Genomic DNA, 20955 nt, shown 5'->3' on the forward strand with positions numbered 1-20955 from the left:
TCACGGACCGTGAGTCCAGCCACCGCCACTGACATCCACTGTGGCCGGGGTGTCCTCTGCCACAGAGATACACACCCTGCCAAGGATAGTGTACAGATTAAACGTCAAAGCACAGACATGCTCAGGTCCCGCTGTTCACATAGAAGCAAACACAACACATTTCCCAGACCCCAGCAGCATGACTCTCCACTTGACTGCAACCCGGTCCCATTTATTCTCGAACCCATCTCTCCCGGACCCCACAGCATGACTCTCCACCTGACTGCACCCCATCCTGTGCATCCTTGCATCTGTGTCTCGGCCCTCACTCACTCCCTCACTTCCTCGTTGGGTCAGGAACCAAAAGTCCACTGTGTCCCTGGTGCACTGAGCTTTGTCAGGGGCCTCTGGGCCGCATGCTGGGACACGCAACTAGGAACTCCCAGTGCACACGTTGGTCTCCTGCAAGACGCTTGGCTCTTATGTGCGGGAGCCGGGAGCCGGCACCCACCCCTACAATTGACTGCACTCTTAGAAAAGTCACAGAAGGCCCCTCACCAACCCAGCAGCACCCTGAGGCCACATCCCACTTGCCTGCTGGCTCCTGAGCCTCCCACCCTGTGATGACTCGCTCCTTCAGTTCCCCGCCTTGAATCCACTGGTTCCTCTCCTCATGGGCCTCTTTCCTGTCGTCTTCCTGTCATTTTCCTGTCAGCAAGCACATTTCCTGTCATTTCCCTGAAATGACATATTTCCTGTCATTTTCCTGTCAGCAAGCACATGTATCCAGCCTGACCTTGCTGATGTGCTCCAGCTGGCCCTGGACTCGAACCGCGCTGCTGCGGCTTTCCATCAGTGTGACATCTGCGAGTTACCTCCTGGGAAATGCCAGGTGATGGTAACATCAACCAAGAGGCACCGCTGAGAAGCAGAACGCATGGTGCGGTGCCCAGAACGTCACGTCCTTGAACAGACGCTCCGTGTCTTCTCCTCTTCTGCCAGAGCTTCACTGTAGGAAGGCGGCCATTCTTCCAGTGCTGCTACTTCCAACACCGGGGAAAGCAAGCTTCAGAAATGAACGGTGTCAAAGAGGCAGGACCCACCAGCGGCCGGACGACCGCAGCCCCAGCATTCCCCAGTCACCATGGCTGACAGCCCAGGCTCCAGAAATGCACAGCTTCAACCTTAGGAGAAAAAACCCTCCCAAGCCAACTATTATTTTCAACAATGGGATTGGGGAGTGGGGCGTTCTAACCCTGCCTCTCTCAACAGCACAGATCATCAGATCCCAGTTCTTATAGGATTGGGGAGTGTGGGGGGATGGTTCTAATCCTGCCCCCCTTCATAAAAAAGAACTGGGATCTGATGATCTGTGCTAGGTCAGTACTTTGCTTCCGCCACATGCAGTCATCCTCAGCACCAGGAAAAGTCAGAAGCATTGAGTGATGATACCAATACCAACACGTGCGGTTCTGACAGCTCCGGTAACTCGCTGCACAGATACAACACAACAGCAGTGAGATCCACGGACATCACCAGTCTTCCCAACGACTGTGTTCCTGAATCTTCTGCGTTCGGAATAACGGTCTTCTTTGCCAGGGCTGAGCCATGCTTCCCTGTTGCCTGTCCTCTGCCTTCACCAGCTTCGTGCACGTTTCCGGGCAAGTGTTTGTGCAGGTGCTATCACTTATTTCCACAGCAAGAATATACACAGACACCAGACAGAAATGGGCAACCCCATTAGGAGCTGTGCAGAGAGATCTAACTCATCAGATGTGCCAAATTTCTGTTGCCATAGAAATTTAACTAAACTAACGTTGCTATGACCTCATCTCTTACTGTGCCACTAAAGATCATCCGGGTAAGAGGAGTGTGCCTCTGCATAGCATGTAGCTCACGTTTACATGTCGGTTTTCCCTGAATATGGTTATGAGAGATAGAAATCAGTAAGATGGGGTGTAACATCTAGTGTAGGATCGTTGTGTCTCCTAGGCTCACACACTTCCTTTAAGATCCTCAGAATATGAAGTTTAACTCTGTCGACGTGAGTTACATAGTAACTTGTTTTGGATACTGTCTCTTTCACCATCTAAATATCAACACCAAAGAAGTTCTTGAGTTCCTTTTTAAATTGAAAGGAATTTACAAACCATAAAAGCCCCAATATTAAAGGATACAATTCAGTCTTTTTAGCACATTCTCAAAGCTGCACATCAACCACTAGTATGTAATTCTGAGACTTTTTCACCATGGGCCAAAGAAACCTTGAACCCATTAAGAGTCAGCACCTGCTCCTTCCTTCCGCCAGCACCTGGCAATCGCCAGCCGACTTCCGTTTCTCTGGATTTGCCCATTCTGGACATCTGTTGTGAGAAGAATCGTACAGTGCATGACCTTTGGCGTGACCTTCGGTGCTGACATCTTTCACGTCCAAGGTGAGTGGAATCTCACAGTGAGTGACCTGTTGACAGACACCTGGACTGTTTCTACTACTACAAATAATGCTGCTCTGAAGATTCTTGCATAAGATTTTTTTTTTTGTTTGTAAAAATGTTTTCAATTTTCTTGGGCATATGCCTAGGAGTGAAATTCCTGGGTCGTATGGTGATTTCATGCATAACTTTTCTGAGGAACTGCCAGACTTTTCCAAATCAACTGTACCATTTTACTTCCCTTCCCACTAGCAATATATCAAGATTTCAGTTTTCCCAAATTCACCACCAAGTCACTGTCCAATACTGGGATTTTACCCATCCAGTGGTTGTGAAGTGGTATCTCAGTGGTTTTGATTTCCATTTCTAAGATGACGAATTCTGCTAAACATCTCACGTGCTTTTTAAGGCATTTATATGTCTTTCTCTGGAGAATGTCTATTCAAATCCTTTTTCCATTTTTAAATTGGATTTTTATTAAGAGCTTTAAAATATATTCTTGATATCAGGTCCTTATCGTGATAATGTATCCTGTTCTGTGGGTTGTCTTTTTACTTTAATAGTATCCTCTGAAATGAACATTTTTAATTTTGATACCGTCTTTTTCCCTTCAGTTGCTTGTTATAGCTTTAGACGCCTCAGCCAAGGAAACATTGCCTAATCCAACCTAACAGTTTCTCGAGGATTCTCCCCTGAAGGTGTCATGGGCTGAACTGTCCCATTCCCCGCCCCCCAAGATTCCATGTTAAAGTCACAACCCCAGAAACTTAAAATGTCACTGTATTTAGATACAGGGCCTTAGCTTGGTAATTTAGGTCCCATAAGATCTTAAGAGTAGGGCCTGATCCAGTATGACTGGTGTTCTTTTAAGATAATTTAGACACAGTCCTTAGTGCTCCATGCACATAAGAGAAACCTGTGAAGACGCAGAGAAGACGCCATCTACACAGCATGGGGTGAGGCCCCAGAGAATCCAACCTTGCCCCCACCTTGATCCCAGGCTTCCAGTCTCCAGGAAAAAGGAAATAAGATGCTATTGTCTAAGTCGCACGGTCTGTGGTGTCCGTTATGGTACCCAGCAGACTGACAGAATGGGTCTCAGTCAGCTCCTTACGTTGGATTCATGTTGAGCTTTGCTTGTACGGTGAGGAAGGGTCCAGTCCATCCTTTTCCATGTGGATACCCAAGTTGTCCCGGCACCACTGAGTTGTGAAAGGCAAAAAGTAAAGCATCCCTTACCGTCCTTTCTCCATCAACAGATTAGAAGATACACTGAAGAATCGTGGACAATTTTGTCAGTTTAAGCCAGTGGTTTTCAAACTTTTGGGTCTCAGGAACCCTTTGCACTTTATTAAAGAGCACAAAAAAGCTTTCTCATCAAGCCGGGAGTGGTGGCTGCTCATGCCTGTAATCCCAGCACTTTGGGAGGCAGAGGCAGGTGGATCACTTGAGGTCAGGAGTTCGAGACCGGCCTGGCCAACATGGTGAAACCCCGTCTCTACTAAAAATACAAAAATTAGCCTGGCATGGTGCCGAACACCTGTAGTACCAGCTACTAGGGAGGCTGAGGCAGGAGAATCGTTTGAACTCAGGAGGCAGAGGTTGAAGTGAGCTGAGGTCACACCACCGCACTCCGGCCTGCGTGGCAGAGCAAGACTCCGTCTCAAAAAAAAAAAAAAAAAAGTAACAATTTAGTTTATTTTACAAGGATAAAGTCATTACATCTTAACACAGTCTTAAAGAAGAAACCATTTTCCAAAATAAGCAGCAGCGTGGCAACAGTTTGTGGTGCTGTGAAAACACCTAACATCTCTGCACCTCAGACAGCAGGGTTCTCATGCCTGCATCTGCGTTCAGTGGGCTGTAGAACCGTGACTGAAGTTTATGAAGAAAGTCCAACCCCATACTGATATACAATTAGGAAGCGGTATTTTCACTGTGTTTTCAGATCACTTTAGTTATTCTCTGCTGCCAAATGTAACAAGTGGCACTTCCGTACAGGCTGTCTGCAACACAGTCTGTGCTCTGCTCGTTGGACCTTTCTGCCCCAATTCCTTCTAAGTCAACTGGTCCGTCTTGCACTTGAATGGCTTTTACCAGCACACGATTTTGTAATCACACATTGGTTAGATAACACTAATTCAGAGTTATGAGCAGCTTCCACATTTCGTTATATGTAAAAAACCAAACCAAACCAAACCAAACCAAACCAAACCAAACCGCATCAATATCATTAATCACATGAGAAAGTGGTAGACACAAGATTTTTATATTTTAATATTCGCTGGAAAGCTCAAATGTCTATCATTGGGAATAATGTAAGGTACTTTCCTTGAGATGAAAGTCATTTTGTTCATTTTTCAGGCCACACCTGCAAATACCTCCATCTGAAGTGGCATCTTTTGTAAGTCATTCTTTATATAAAGGCGGCCGTTAGTGGAAGAAGTGGTTCTGCAGGTTCATAGTTCAGAGGCACCAGTGCTCTCCCAAGAGATAACCATAAAATCCGCAGAAGACGCACCTGTGCACACTTCCTGTTTCTCACTCAGAACATTCCAGAAGGAACCCTGAATCCCAATGCCACAGCGGGACTGAAGTTTGCTCTCACCCACACAATACACCCAGGGAGATCCCCCAGCCCCCACCCCGAGGCCCCAGCCTTGGTCCTCTGTCTGGTCTAGGAGGGCTCCTGCAGCTCCAGCCTAACAGGGAACAGAAGGCACCCACATGTCAGAAAGCCCTTCCAAGGCCTGGCGAGCACTTCTGTTTATGTGCCAGTCAAGTGCGTTTGACAATTCTACAGCCAGCTGTATGGCAGGCAGCGAGGTATCCAGCAAATACTCAGGGCTCACGTTACTGAGGAAGGAAGGTGCACAGCGAGGTACCCAGCAAGTACTCAAGGCTCACGTTATGGAGGAGGAAGCCAGGCAGATAGTGAGGTACCCAGCAGGGTTCACGTTACCGAATAGGAAAGGAGGGTGGAGACAAGCGGGCTGGAACAGTCTGTCATAACCTTTAGCATTTACAAGGCTCGCTGAAGATTATCTGATTTGATCTTAACAGCTCACAAGATAGGCAGAGGCATGACTGTTTTCACTTCATAAAAAGAGATCCCGGGAACTGATGATGACCACGTGCTCTTCCCATAGGCTCCCAGAAATCATCCTCAGATCATCTCTCAGTTGTATACATGTGGTAATATCTCAGTCACGTCCCCTCTCTGCAGGGGAATTTTACTGCCGCCCTGCTGTTCCTTCGCACCCCTGCCCTCTCCTGCATTTCAGCCATGCCCACCATCCATGGGGAGTCTGTACCACCCCACCCCCGCTGCTGCTGATGGCTTGGGTCACCCTTATCTTTCATTTCCACCTACAGGGACCTGTTCTTCCTTCAAATGCAGCTCAAACTCACTCGTTGTGTGAAGCCTTTTCCAGCCATCACAACCGTCATGTGTAAAATCAGTGTGTGGAATGCTTCATTTAGGAGGTGCTTATGTTGCCTCATTGGCTGTGAGCAGGGCCCAATTCTGAGCAAACCCGGTGGTCCCCTCTCCCCATCTCTGCTCCAGTGCACTTAAAACAAGGATTCCTAGAAGCACCTTTTTTGTCCAATTCACGCATGAGTCTGCCCCACACCCTGCAGAAAAGCCCTGGTGGTCGGCGGTCAGGGCTCGGGACCTCGAGGTGGGTAAGGAGAGCTTAGTGCCCTCTCTGGACTTGTCGCTCAGAGACCCGCGGCTGGAAGGGAAGAAACTTGCATCCTGTGAAACATCCAGGCCCTGAGACCCACTCAGGAGTGGAAAACGGGGAAGGAGCCTTGAACAGACCCACGGGAGGGTAGACAGCAGGAGTCACAGAGGCTACCAGGGAGAGAGGGAGGCAGGCAGTGAGGCCAGAGGTGATGTGGCCGGGAGGGAGTTGATGTGACCAGAGGTGACGTGGTGGGGGGATGACACGGCGTGGTGGGGGGAGGAGATGTGGCCAGGGGCAACGTGGCCAGAGAAGGAGACACGGCTGGAAGGAAGTGACAAGAGGGGTCTCCAGGCCTCAGACTGTGCCTCAATTATGGATGACATTTCAATTAAGATGTTGTATCTAACTTTAACGAAAAGTAGCAATTTAGAACCATTGTGTACATTTAAAGCACGGTACAAATAGAGCCCGTTTTCCAAACCAAAGAACAGTGCATTGAAGGAAAAAGTAATAGCTCACCGAAAACAAAACAAAACAAAACAAAACAAACAAAAAAACTAATTAAAGAAAAAATTCATTTAAGATCAGAAATAAAGAGATCCTACAGCTCTTCTAGTCCAATCCCCACCCTAACGTGAATGGGGGGGAAAAAGGAAGTAGATTCTAGTCAGTCAGAATTAAAGGCAAAACCGATCCACTTTACTTTCTACTTGACAGAAAACAAGAAGCTCATCAAGGAATCCCTACAAACAATAGCTTTAGTAGTTCTCAAAATGCAAAATTCACCTACAAATTAAACCAACTGCTAAGTGTGTATAGAGTAATTTCTTTCATTATTGCCTTCCTCATCCCCAGGGGCTTTTTTAGACCTTGTTTCCCCCTAATTGCCTCCAACACCAAGGAAATTTAAACCCCACAAGTAAACCGTGTCTCCATTCATTCACAGCGTCCTTTGGAGCAGGCAGTCCCTTGCTCTAAGACGTTCTTGTCACCTAAGCACCAAGCACAGCCTGAGAACGCACAACACGCACTCACACAAACTCAGACAGACAACAGGTGAGATATGGCACGTGAGGAGGAAGACAAGATAAATGAGCTTCACCGTCGACCCAGATCCGACAAGAAGTGACACACGCAGCCTGTTCGGGTACAGGTGATTCCTAGAAAACAGCCAAGGGCAGAATTTGGAGAAGCAGCACCGCAGGCCAGGAAGGTCTGGGGGCTTTAGAAGGGAGGGGCGCCCCGACCAGGTACTGGGGGATTCAGAAGGGAGGGGCTCCCCGACCATGTGCTGGGGGATTCAGAAGGGAGGGGTGCCCCGACCAGGTGCTGGGGCTTCAGAGGGGATTGGTGCCCCGATCACTTCCGGGGGGGTTCAGAGGGGAGGGGTACCCTGACCACGTGCTGGGACTTCAGACGAGAAGGCACCCCGACCGGTTCCTGGGGATGGCAGGACAAGCCCAGGGTTCCGTCGTCACTTTTCACTCCCTACTCCCGAATCTCGCCCTGAAGTTGCAGCCAGTCCAGGTATTCATTTACCCATAAAATTAAGTATCTGTGAGTAACACAAGTCACTAATCCACACAGATCTGAGTCCACAAATACCTCCCAGAGACGCCACCATCCCTTCTGGTAGAGGACCCAGCGGCCCACGCTGCTAGGAAGGGAGACTGTCTCCAGCCTGACGCTGCAGAGTCCTCAACACAAAGTCTACCTTCTGGAACCATGCCGTCTCCTACAGAGGCAACTAGGGGCATGTAGGGTTTTTTAAAATCTTTTTTTTTTCTTAAGACAGAGTCTCCCTCTGTCACCCAGGCTGGAGTGCAGTGGCTCGATCTCGGCTTGCTGCAACCTCTGCCTCTCGAGTTCAAGTGATTCTTCTGCCTCGGCCTCCCGAGTAGCTGGGATTACAGGCGCCTGTCACCACGCCCAACTCATTTTTTATATTTTTAAGTACAGATGGGATTTCACCTTGTTGGTCAGGCTGGTCTTGAACACCTGAATTCACATGATCCACCCGCCTCGACCTCCCAAACTGCTGGGAACACACGCATGAGCCACGGTGCCCGGCCCATATAGCTATTTAAATTTGACTAAAATTAAATAAAATTAGAAGTTCTCATTTACACTTCAAGCATTCAGTTACCCCCAGGCGGCCACTGACCAGCGGCTGGTAGAGATGTCACACTCCACACTGTAGAAGGATCTAGGGACGAAATGGCTCTAAGATCATCTCAGAATCTTTATGTTGAAGCTACTGAAGTTTTACTCTGATTATTATAGACATCAGCATTTTCCCACTTTAAAATGTCAGAGCTATTGCAATGATCAGCTCTGTGGCTTCCCAGCAGCTCTTCTCTTCCTGGACAGAGAACTGTAGAGCATCTGCACTCTGCCTCCACACTAAGGGATAGTAGAAGCCTCCGTATAAAATCAGGGGGAGAAAAAAAATGAATCCCTAGTCCGCCTCTCCCCCTATGATTTTGTGAAACTCCTCTTAGTATGCACAATAACTGCCAGAGTTGCAATAAAGAAGCATCCCTTGACCAGGAAGCAGCAGGGAAGCAAGAGGAGGGAGATGCAAAGACCCTCCATTCCCTCTGGGACCCCAGGCCCAGCCAGGACTGAGAAGGGCCGCACAGCCCGGCAGACCCGCACACCTGATGCGAACCATACACACGGCTTCCCTGGGCCTCGGTCCCCTGCTCTGCCCTCACTGGCCACTGTGGCTCTGGGTAGAGGCAGCTCCCTGAGCCCCAACACCCACAGCCAGTCCCCTCCTTGCAGGTCTCAGCTGTGCTCTCACTGCCTCCCTGACGCTTCTCATCATCCGCGTACCGTGTCCACTCTACCCCACAGCCCTTGCTACCGCCCACCCCACCACGGAGCCTAGCACACAGCAGGTGCCCGAGACGCCCCAGTGGGCGGGCATGCCAGGGTAGGGCTTGGAGTTCCAAGGGCCATGTCCCGCATACCACCACAAGTGCCGCGGAGGCTGTGGAAGGGGTCCAGGTTTCAGGCCTCTACTCAGCTTCTCCCGGTCCCCGAGGCCAAGAACCTAGCAAGGGAGCGCAGCGGGAAGCAGGGTCCCAAACCCACTTCCTACTCCTCAAGTGGAAGGGGACCTCGGGGCACAACCCCACGAGCACCTTTCCTCCTGCCAGGCTGCCTGTCACAGCACCAACACCTTCACCGCAGGGAAACCCACCTCTGTGAGGAGAAAACCAAGTACCACAGGAGCCACTTCCCCCGCAGCGTCTGCTGAGCCCAATAGCGACAGCAGCAGCCGGGTCCCCACTCAGCACACACCGACTCGGAACCCGCCACGCACACCACAACACCGAACATCTTGAAGCTCAGCTTCGACTCATCAGGGCCCTCTTCCAGGAAAGCTAGGCATGTCTATCTTCCCTGGGCTCACAGAAAGGAGCGTGACTCAGCCCCGAGTGTGAACAGAGTCAAGCTCCCACTAGCTGTACAGACAACCTCCCTTGCCCTGTCCTGGGAAGGAGCCAAGCGCAAATAGCCATCTTTTGCCCGCACAGGTTCGGAATTCAGTCAGTTCTCTCAATGGAGTTGTGACAGGTCAACTCCAGGCTCCTCAGTGCTCTGGGGTTCACCTCGGGCCACTGCACCTTTGAAACGTGGCTGTGGATTCCTCTAGGGTGCACAGTGTCACGGCCATTTCATTCAGATACTGCAGGCCCCTGCCGTGGAGTCAGTACCCAGGACACCCCTGCCGGCATCCTCCGAGATGCTGCTGCAGCTGCTGTGATCTGAGAACAGCCATGCACAGGCATCAAAGGGAGGGCTTCTCAAATCTTTTCCAGGAGCAGTGGCTACAGCTTTGGAAGACGTTGCATTGAATCCTGGGTGATCCTGGCTTGGTCTGCAATCTAAACCTAGTTGCTGGGGAGACACACTCTGTTGTAATTGACAGAGGCTGTTGGTGGCAGCTCTACCAAGACCAAGAATGGCAACTAATCTGAGATTTACTATCCATACTTTCTATTTGATGTTTAAAAGGAAAGCATCGTGAAGTTCCAGTAGCAAGGAATTTTCTATAATCTATCACACATCAAGATATAGCAGAAATGTAGCTAAAATGTTCATAGGATCTATGCAGAGGAAGAGACGGGTCTATTTCAGGAAAAGTGCTTGCCGGCTTTTAAGAAACATAGTGAAATCCCTGCCAAGTAAAAGATTGTTTATACTTTTGCTTTGGAAATGGAGGGAAAGTTCTTTCTTATTATTTGAATACATTAACTGTATTTAAGTGTTCTGGTAGATTAAGTATTAAACATTCAAAAGGAAGTAATTCTGTTCAGTCTATTTCATTCTTTAAATGTAGCTTTCAAAAACCGACAAATACCTGGCCGGGTGTGGTGGCTCATGCCTGTAATCCCAGCACTTTGGCAGGCCGAGGCGGGTGGATCACAAGGTCAGGAGATCGAGACCATCCTGGCTAAAACGGTGAAGCCTCGTCTCTACTAAAAACGCAAAAACCTAGCCTGGTGTGGTGGCAGACACCTGTGGTCCCAGCTACTCGAGAGGGTGAGGCAGGAGAATGGCGTGACCTGGGAGGCGGAGCTTGCACTGAGCCGAGATCACACCACTGTACTCCAGCCTGGGCAACAGAGCAAGACTCCGTCTCGAAAAAGAAAAACAAAAAGTGGCAAACACCCCATTGTCTGCCCTGGCTCTGGCCATCTCCACGGAGTGGACAGAGCTTGGGAAAAGCTCACTGTGGAGGCCCAGAAGGCCGGGCCTGGCCTTTGCTCAGCAGATGAGCAAGAGGGTCACAGCCACCCTAGGGAAGAAGCCCATATTTGCTATGTTACTGATGATATCCACATAAATTTCTATTTTGCCTCTCACACAGAACTGGGATCTATGTTTGAGCAAGCAGCTCGTGCCAACAGTCCCTCCATGCCATCATTTCCCTGACCTCCCACAGAAGAGCCAGGCCAGGCAGCGTCCCCACACGGGGACTGGGTCCCAAGAAGATCCTGGTCCTGCCCCTCTTCTCTCTCATCCCTGCAGCACCCTGGCTTGCTGTGGAAGCCCAGCAGTGCTGGCTAAACCCACGTTCACCTGGGGCATTCAGGAGAAGCCTCTGTGCAGAAATCAATTGGGAAGTAGGATTGTGTGTGCTGGCAGGTCACTCGAATGGATTTGCAGAACTCAGTTTTCAACACAGGTGCCGCCACCAAGTCCCTGAAAGACCTTTGTGGGCCTAGAGCCACAGAGCCATTTGAGGCACTCTCACAATCTCTAACAACCCTGCACAGAGGCCCTGTTTATCCAAAGGACCATAAAATTTTCCATGTAAACAAAGTTTGACATAATGAATTAAAAGTGAAGTCACCACTTCTATTTTCCATTAATCCATTCATTCAAACAAGTATCTCTTGAGCGTGTTCATCAAATACTGTGGAATTAGGATTTAGTCCATGCCTTCAAGAAATATACAGCACAGAAGAAAAGGTATAGCTTGTAACTAACAGTGGTGAATAGGGAAGAAATACACATCGCAGAAGGAAAAGTATAGCTTTTAACTGTAACAGTGGTGAACAGGCAAGAAATAAACATCATAGAAGGAAAGGTAGAGCTTATAACTAACATCATAGAAGGAAAGGTAGAGCTTGTAACTAACATCATAGAAGGAAAGGTGTAGCTTATAACTAACAGTGGCGAACAGGACAGAATCTCATAGGCTCGTCAGGAGCCACCGAGGAGGAAGCCATGGTTCACATCCACCTGCAGTAGATAAATGTTTCCCGGATAAAGTAACTTTTCTACAGCGATATCTGCTCCTTATTGTTTAATCCTCCTCGATAGGGTATTAAATTACCACTTTATGTGCTGCTTATATAAAATACATCATTGTCAGGGGAGGTTATAAAATAATACTTCACACAAGCCTGGGCTGTGAATGGTGCGAGGCAATGGGACGATGTGTTCCCGTGTTCTCGAGACGCAGAAGGGGCAAGACCCTGCTTTCCTTCTCCTCCCCACCGCCCTGTTCCCAGATGAGGGGCGGAGGCAAGGCCGCCGGGCAGTCCTAGAGCTGGCTCCAGGGCCACGACACCACGCCCAGACGCTCTGCGCCCCATGCAAGAAACACAGACTGTGGGGCAATCACCAATTTACCTAGCAGTGGGGAGAGTCCTTCATCAAAAGCCTGTGCTTCCAGGAGCCAGGACAAAGCAGGAGGCCCTAGGAAAACAGTTCCGGGTGCTCCTGAAACCTGGGCAGAGTCACAGTCTGGCAGGAAGCACCAGTGATGCAGGTGTGCCCAAGACTGGGAGGATGGCCAGATGCCTGGAGACCAGACCGGCCTGCAGGAGATGACCACCTCTCTCTGGCTCATTAGAGACAGACAGTCTGGGCTTCACTTTTGTATGTGGAGTCTCACAGTACAGAAATGTCACAAAGAGATTAGACTTCGTATACCCCATTTTTTTAAATTTAAAAAACACAATTATTTCAACTAATTCTAAATCCAGCAAAGAAAAATAAATAAGTATATAAATGCATGCCTCCAAAATGTAAACCACAATCTCTTTACCCATAGGAGACCCAAAATTTAGTGTACTTTTTCTTCAGTATGATCTCATTTTTTTTTAAGCCATTACTGAGGTGTCTCCTCACTGCCCCATGAGGAGGTTCATGGGCTCTTCAGGGCTCTTTGCTGTTTCATCATTTTTTAGATTTAAGGGCAGGATCATTTTCCCACACTTGCTTGCTTCCCTGATCACCAATTTTTCACAAGGACATCATTGTGCCTCAGAAAACCTAGTAACTGAACTTCATTAAAAGTGAAAACGATAGGGACATGTTGGCTGCTATGACAGCATCCTCAGTCACCGAATCTCCCTGGGGGACCCGACACACCCCCAATCTCCTTGGAACCCCAGCATGCAGGTATCGCTGCGGCTGACAGGACTGACCCACCCTGGGGGAGGCATAAAAGCAAAGGGAAGAGAAGGCAGGTGACTCATTTAGGAAACTCAGATGATCCTCTCGAGTCACATTTCTCAGGGTGTCAGGGTACCAGCTACATGTAGGGAACCTCCTTGGCCTGGCAGGTGGCAGACTCCTGGGACCCTCCTCAGACATGTTAATCAGAGAATCTAAAGACGGGCAAACTCTGAAAAGTATCTGTAAAGGAAGGACTTAGCTCTGCTGTGAGCCCACTACACGTGGGGTCACGCAGGATGCCGCTCCCAGCGTCCAGTCTCCATTTCACCCTCCTGGGAGGAACACCCGTCAAGTCACAGAGCACGGTCTTCAGCGAACACCTTCCTGCGCGACCTCCACTGTCTCCCAGCCCTGCAGGAGTAGCCGCCGAGTAGGGGAAACAAGTCTTTGCTCCTGACCCGGCCACCTTGACGCTGGGCATAAGACCAGCACTGCTACGTCTCTGGGGAAAGGAGCGGCCCTGGGCAGGAATGCACTTGGCAGCCCCAGGGAGGGACCAGGTGTGGAGGACCAGGCCTCTGCCCGCAGACACGTCAGCACAGCATCCTGGAGCAGAACCTCCAGCCCAGCTGAGCCTACAGATGGCTGCAGCCCTGGACAGCATCTTCACGGTGACCCGGGGGACTGGGCCAGAGCCGCTCAGCAAGGCTGCCCTGAATTTGCAACCTGAAGAAGCTGTACAGTCGTACGTGTACTTTGCCTTAAGCCCCTAGTTTTGTGGTCACTTGTCACACAGCGACAGACAGTGGATGTGCACGGACTCCCAGGCCACGATGGCCTCTGCCGGCCTCACCCGGGCTGTCTCATCTGTTCCCGTGACATCACGTTTCTCAGAGCCAAAGGCTGCCAGGATCCCCTCTTTTCTTCACGACGTCGTTACAAGCTCACGATACAAACTGAAAAAAAACAATCTGTAAAATACAACGTATGACGCAATACAAGGGGAATGCCCAGGCACACACACACGCGAAACAGGCACAAGTGTGAAACAGGCACATGCACAAACAGGTGTGCATGCGTGAAACAGGTGCACGCGTGAAGGTGTACACTCGTCAAACAGGTGTACATACACACATGAAAGCACCCGACATGAAGGGCTGTCTTTGGGAGCCTAGTTTTTAGACATCTCCCTCACCCTTTTACATCTGCACGATCACAAACACAGCACACCACAGTACTGAGGGGAAGCCCCAGCTTCTCATGGGGGCACATGAGGCTTTTTATTTATGCCACAGGTTGCATCACTACATTCTAGAACTGCAAGGCCCCCCACTGCCAGGACTGGGTCAGGTCCACCCTGTGCTCCAAGGACCAGGCCGCCTGCCAGCCCACACGGACCTGCCCCTCGGATGGTGCGGCTGCTTCTAAAACAGAGGCTCAGGCCCACCCAGAGACCTGCAGTACCTGTTATTAAATCAAGACTTGGCTGTGGGTAAACGTGAAGATTTTTTTATTAAACATGACTCTGCAACATTCAAAGGACCATAACTGAATGCTCCTTTCGCAGCCACGGCGTGTCCAGACACTCATAGAGAAGGCCAGGGCGTGGGAACCCACGGAGCCCCGACAAGGCAGACTTGGAGCTGTGTGGCGCAGTTAGCACCCTTTTTATGCTGATACTTGCCTTTCATATTCAGATTAAAATAAGAAATACGCAAAAGTAGTTCACATTCTATTTCAATTCTCTATTTTTGTAGTAACTGGGCCCCTTTCCCTCTGGTTTCCCAGCCCAGTGATAAATAGGCCCAGCTGGGATTTGTCAAAGTCTGGACCTCTGTTGTAGAGTAAGTGAGGGGGGTAGGGAGGGGAGCAGGAGTGGAAAGGAGGAGTGGGGGATAGGGAGGGACAGAGGGAAGGAGAGAGAGAAACCGCCGAAGGCTGGAGGTAGGAGGGTTGCTCCCTGGCAGCCTCATGCTCCCCGTTCCAAGGTAACTGAGCTGGCATCACGCATGCGGTGCCATCATATGACTTGGCTGACACACGCCAGAATTACAACAAAATGCTTCAGAAGACTAAGCACCAGCACCTTCAGATTAGGGTAGAGTCCCGGTTTCACGCTTGCCTTGTGTGACATTCTATAAATTGTAAAGATAACGCATTTTCTTACCAGCCATGCTGTTCCCCAAATACTAACTATAATAAAGACCAGACAGCATCTGAGTACTGAGCGTGTGTCAAGCCCCGTGAGGAAGGCATCATTTACTTTGCTAGAGAAAGAAACAGGCTCTGAGAGAAACTTCCTGAGGCCAGGCAGTTGTCTCCAAACCCACCCCGCGCCTCCTGACCCTGAACGTGGAGGACCCAAGTCATTTACGTGAATAATTTACCTACATGCATGTGAGATTGAGATTCAGCCCCCAGATCTAATCATCTCTATGCAGGAATGTGTCAGGAAGGTATACAATTCTATGAGTTCGAGCTGGGGGAACAAAGGCAGGCACCCTCGACACACATGTGGTGCGGAGGTACGCGCCCCGCACAGGGGCGGACAGGAGCAGGTCCAGCCCTGCCCAGTCACACGCCCACCCTGCCATGCCAGTGCAGGGGCCGCCACCGCGTCTCGGGGAAAAGCAGCTTCTCCTGCACAGGAATCTACCCTTCAAAGTGTGTTGCTGAGAAGGTTTGGACCAACATCTCAGAAATCAGACACCGTGTAACACGCTTATCTATACAGGCTGCCTATGTCAGGGAATCACCAATAATTCCCATCTCGCCATCAATTATTTCTGGTAAATACTGATTATTCTAAGTTAACTGAGGCAACACAAGAACAATATAATGGAAATGTCAGAGTCAATCAGCTCCACCTGCTGAAGAGCTGGGACTAATGATGAAACCTAAGGAATCCTGGAGAACGCAGCAGGACCCCACACGCCGCGGACCACCCCAGCCTCCTTCCACAGGAGAGTTAGTCGTGGGGCAAAGGAACAGCTTTCAAGGAATCTCAGAGGTTCTCAAGGTCTTGAAAGTTGAACGGGAATTAAATATTTGCATCTGAGTCACACGAGCACATTAAAAGTAAAATTTCCTCTTTCCACTAGAATTATGAGCTTGCGGCGGCGACACTGGCTGTATCTCATGCTCGTGAGATGTTTGGGGGCAGCCGTGCGTCTCTGGTGAATCATTTATAATCATGAAAGAAGTGCTTGGGCCCTCGATCCAGGACCACAGACCCCACCAACAAGGGTCTAAACAGGACAAGCCTCGGCCTGGAGAGGCTGGTGTCCGTGGGAGCTGGGAGGAGCACCAGGAAAACTCAGGGGCAAGCCCCACGCAAGCTCGGCATGTCCTACCCCATGCAGTCAGCATCAGCCACAGGGATCTTTTGTTCTTTTTTGTTCAGGAAGGAACATATTTAAAAGCCCGGGGCCCAGGGCCTGGACTCCTCAAAGCTCTCCACAGAGCCGGGTTAATTGGCACCTTCCCTCATGTTCAAGTCAACTATATATGGCTGCTGAGGGCATCTCAGAGCAGGTGCAACACTGAGCTTTCTTGCTGTCTGGGGAAAGCAGGAATTCCAGGCCTCTGCCTTAATACCTCCCCAGAGGCTCTGGCCCAGGTGAGCTCAACTTCTCCCAGGTAAGGAGCACAGACCAGCTTCCCCCATGCCCCTCAGGTCACACAGGAGCGGTGCAGACCCTTGCAACTTGGCACGAGCCCTCGCAACCCACCCTAGAGGCAGCAGCCCAGCCCTGTGGCCCCGGCCTGGCAGGAGGCAGCTGCTGGGGCCCCTGCTCAGGGTTCAGCACAGCGAGGTCCAGCCACAGCAGGGGAGACATCCACCACCTGGCCATTCATCTTTAACCTAAAACAGACACAGGAATGCGGCAAAGGGGTCCTTCCCCTGACAAACCCATCCTTCCTATTCTCATCTCTCCCTCCTTCCCCAGTACTGCACCCAAGGCCACCCAGCACTGTGCCCAAGGCCTGACTCCCAGTTCACAGGGAATCCAAGACAATTATGATTTTGAGAAACTGGGAGCTACATAGAAAATGAGTCGGTAAAGCCATTGTCCACTGATCCTCCACTCCACACAGCGGAGAACCGTCCTCAGGATAAAACCCACGGGGCGGGGAAGACGCGATCAAGGCGGGCAGGACCGCGGAGCCACAAACCTGGTGGTTCAGGGAACAACGCCACGTGAACACAAACCTAAAGTGCTCCACAGCTGGAAGACAAAACACAGGAGACAGAAACGCTGACCGTTTAAAAGAAAAAGAAAAAAGCCTCACTCTTAAGAGTCCATCAAGATTTAAGTTCTCAAGTCACAATGTATCAGCACAGACTTCTCATAATGCCTGAAACTTGGCGCAGTAAACACGTGAATCAGTTCTCCCAAGTCCATCGTTTTCTTTGATGAGTCTCTTGAGTCTCAGGCTGGTTTCAAAGTAAGCCCTTCTCTGTTTGTTGATGATTTAATAATTAACATACATGAAAACACATTGACTTCCAACTTAATCTGCTAACAAAATATTAATTACCACACTGGCTGTCATCCACAGAAAAAAACACAATCACCTTCTGGTTGTAAAAACATTAGAATTCGAAGCCACTTTGGCCATCTGAACAGCACCGGCTTTTGACAAGGGCATTCCAAAGCTAATCTGAAAAACTAGTCCAGGCCATGATCGCTGGGGGGTCGGACTTGCCTCATCACCCTACCTCCCTTCTGGAATTAGACAGAACTTAGACGTTTAGTCTGATGGGAAACATTTACAATCTATTCTCTCCGAAGCTACCTGGAGGATTTCCTCCACATGACACAGCCTTGGTCTCCACAACCCCTTATCTGACAACTCTCTTAACCAACTGTCAATCAGGAAATTTTCAAATCTACCTATGACCTGGACACCCCTGCTTCCAGTTGTCCCACCTTTCCAGACCAAACCCATGTACATCTTACATTTATTTGATCGATTGTCTCATGTCTCCCTAAAAGCTATAAAACCAGGCTGGGCTCTGACCACCTCGGGAATACGTTCGTAGGATCTCCTGAGGGTAATATCAAGGGCCATGGTAACTCATTTGGCTCAGAATAAATCTCCAAATGCTTCACAGAGTTTGACTCTTTACTGACATGGTACCTTTCATGGGTATTCATCTGGGGGACTCACAATCAACCAGAGGCAGCAGTTGCCCACTGTGCAAAAGTCTCTGCAGGACTGAGCCTCTGGCACGGGGACTCCAACCCCTGAAGCAGCAGCTCTCCCACGTCCCACGGCCTGATAGACCTGCACCTCCAGGGCTTCTCATTTCAGAGTCTCAGCAACAAATCTACCAAACGTGATCAACATCACAGAATATTCCTCGAGGCTTTTGGCTGTTGTTTCTCCCCAAGTTTACTCTAGAACCAGAATGGCAACACTCGGAACAGGATGGTTCTCAGTCACTGACCCTCCTGGTAAATACACTGTCTCCAAGGCCCTTTCCCGCCAGTCACAGCTTCCTTCATGTCAGGCTCGAAGGCCACCTCCCCAAGAAGGAAACCTCTTCAATCCAGCAACCACAGCTCCTGTGCCCATCTAGAGCTTGTCTGCCAGGAAGGGAAGACTCCTCATTCCAGAGACAGCAGGTGCCACAAACTCAGGGTTGTAGCCACTGCGAAGGCAAACACTCATGAAATTAATAGACTTTTTCCTCCTTGGATACTGACGTTTTCTCTTCTGGAGGTCAGCCAAGGCCATCTGCACGAGTCACGAGCGTGATGGCTCCAGCCCCTCCTTCGGTGTCAGCAGTGTGACTCCGCTCTGAGACCCCCTGCACCAGCCGGGCCATGCACCTGTTCCCACGACTGCTGTCAGCAGACTACAGTAATTCTAAAATAATCAGCAAACTGAGGTTCCGAAGGATGCATTTTAAAGAAAAATGTGTAAGTTTTACTGCATGAAATCAGCTACATCTTTTGCTACTCCAGAGGCTTTTTGTTTTGCTTTCCTCAAGGTTCTCTACAATGATCCCGACAGTCAAGCTTCCCAGTTACAGGCAGAGGGTTGGGCAGGCCGCGTCTGCTGTGTAACACACACAGAGGATCCACATCATAGGATTTTCCCTGTTCACCAACATCATCAGGACAAACACTAAGCAATAATAATCTCCCTGTCTGGAAAACTGAGCTCACTTGAGAACTAATGCAACAAATGTGTTTGACAAAGTTGCAGGTGGACATTTTAGTGAATAAATCACTATTTCAAGGAGGATAAAGGCTCACTATTCAAAGGCATGTTTTTGTCAAGTTTTGTAATTTCAGCTTCATGCATTTAAATCATGAAGTGAGGCTTGTACCTGATACATTACAGAATCTCGACAAAATAGACAAAATTCCAATTCTGTACACATTCTCTCTCATTCTTTTCCATATGCATACGGATGGTGGTAATTTAAGTTGGCATTCCAACAGGATTTCTAAATTAAACTGTCTTCTACTTTAAACACGACGTGTTAAACATTACACATTCCATTGTTCAACATTTATAGCAGGGTCTGTATGGCCCGTTTTAAAGATTTCTTCCTCACTAAAAGCAAGCGTTTAAACAATAAATGATCTACTCTAAAATATTCTAGAGACAGAGATACATTTGGAGAGTGGACACACTTAACACAGAAGTCCGCAACATCAAACAGGCACAACCGGCAGTGAGGGTGGAAAGCGCGCCATGTGAGTGCCCCTAAAAACACACACAAGCCTGGCTGCTTAAAAGGAATGAATATAGCTCAACACTCCTATGTGAACATTGATGTGTCTACTGCCTTACAGAATCCTCCTAGCTGAGCTGCAGGAAGCTTCTTTGGAACCTTTTCTCACCTGCACTGCCTACAGGTGCCCACTGGGCTCCCTGGGCATTATCGTGTCTTTGTTTAGAATATCACAGTATTAGGAGATCTGTTAAATCCCAAGTCAGAGCCTTATCATAACTCAGACACCATCCCTCAGGGCTTGTGGGCCAACTTCGGCTAATGCAGGCTGCTCCACAGTGCCCTGCAGATGGGCTTGGTACATCCACACGATTTTAAGATTTGGGGCTGCCGTTTTCTGCAGTCCCAGACGCGGACTTACATATTCATCATGACTGAAGGCAGCACGTATTTTTATGTTCCTTCTGTAACGGTAATAATCATGGCAACATTTCCCCGATCCTTAAAAAAGCCTCCTAACAGCAGTTGCATTCCACTCCCTTCCTTAAAATTAATAGAATTTACCAAACTAGGTGAAATCAGTCTTCATGAGAAAGTGAGAAATCAGTGTTCACACAATGGCATAGTAGCTGGGCATAGAGTATACGTCAACATCCCAAACTAAGCACCCATCACAGTTATTCCCAACTCGCAGGAAAGCTAGAAAAATTAGAAGGCTTAAAACATAATTATAAATGAAAATAACAAGAAACCAAAGTTTCTGAGGAGCATTTGTTAGCCAAACAAGGAAAGCCATTAACCAGTGCTGATTACATTGCATTTGATTACATTGCATTTGATTACAGCAGCCAAAGACGTGTCCAGAGGAAGAGACTTTTAAACATTAGTCTTTCAGTAAGAATGGTTGCTTAACAAGTTCAGACTACTGGGCTACACCAATCATCAATTAAAAAGCAAGGCAAACGAGTGAGAGTCATTTTCCTTAATCCTTAACGTGTCAAAAATTACCACATTGGTCAAGCTGGTCTCCAACTCCTGACCTCAGGTGATCCACCCACCCCGGCCTCCCAAAGGGCTGGGATTACAGGCATGAGCCACCATGCCTGGCTGAGAACTGTTTGACAGAGGCTGAGGGGAGGCTCCTGTCCCTTCCTGGGACATCCACATCCCACCCAGTTTCCCATACCGACTGTGACACTCGAAGCATCACAGCAAGGGCAGCTGCATCCCCACA

At 49.2% G+C, this 20955-nt stretch overlaps 1 protein-coding gene across 17 annotated transcripts in view; it reads right to left on the reverse strand.

Annotated features, from left to right (window-relative positions):
• The window catches only part of LOC139361223 (disco-interacting protein 2 homolog C-like), a 173525-nt gene that overhangs the window by 94624 nt on the left and 57946 nt on the right, over positions 1-20955 (reverse strand). For 3 of the 17 annotated variants that reach the window (XM_071089767.1, XM_071089764.1, XM_071089758.1), the window contains exon 1: positions 17321-19705. The exons of 10 other annotated variants lie outside the window; for them this stretch is intronic. The gene's annotated coding sequence lies outside the window, so the exon portion shown is untranslated. Of the gene's footprint in view, positions 1-17203; positions 19706-20955 lie in introns of those variants that run through there. 4 more of the 17 variants (XM_071089765.1, XM_071089762.1, XM_071089748.1 and 1 more) reach the window with 2 other exon arrangements.

This window comes from Macaca nemestrina, unplaced genomic scaffold, assembly GCF_043159975.1.
Source record: "Macaca nemestrina isolate mMacNem1 unplaced genomic scaffold, mMacNem.hap1 Scaffold_108, whole genome shotgun sequence".
Taxonomy (NCBI): Eukaryota; Metazoa; Chordata; class Mammalia; order Primates; family Cercopithecidae; genus Macaca; species Macaca nemestrina.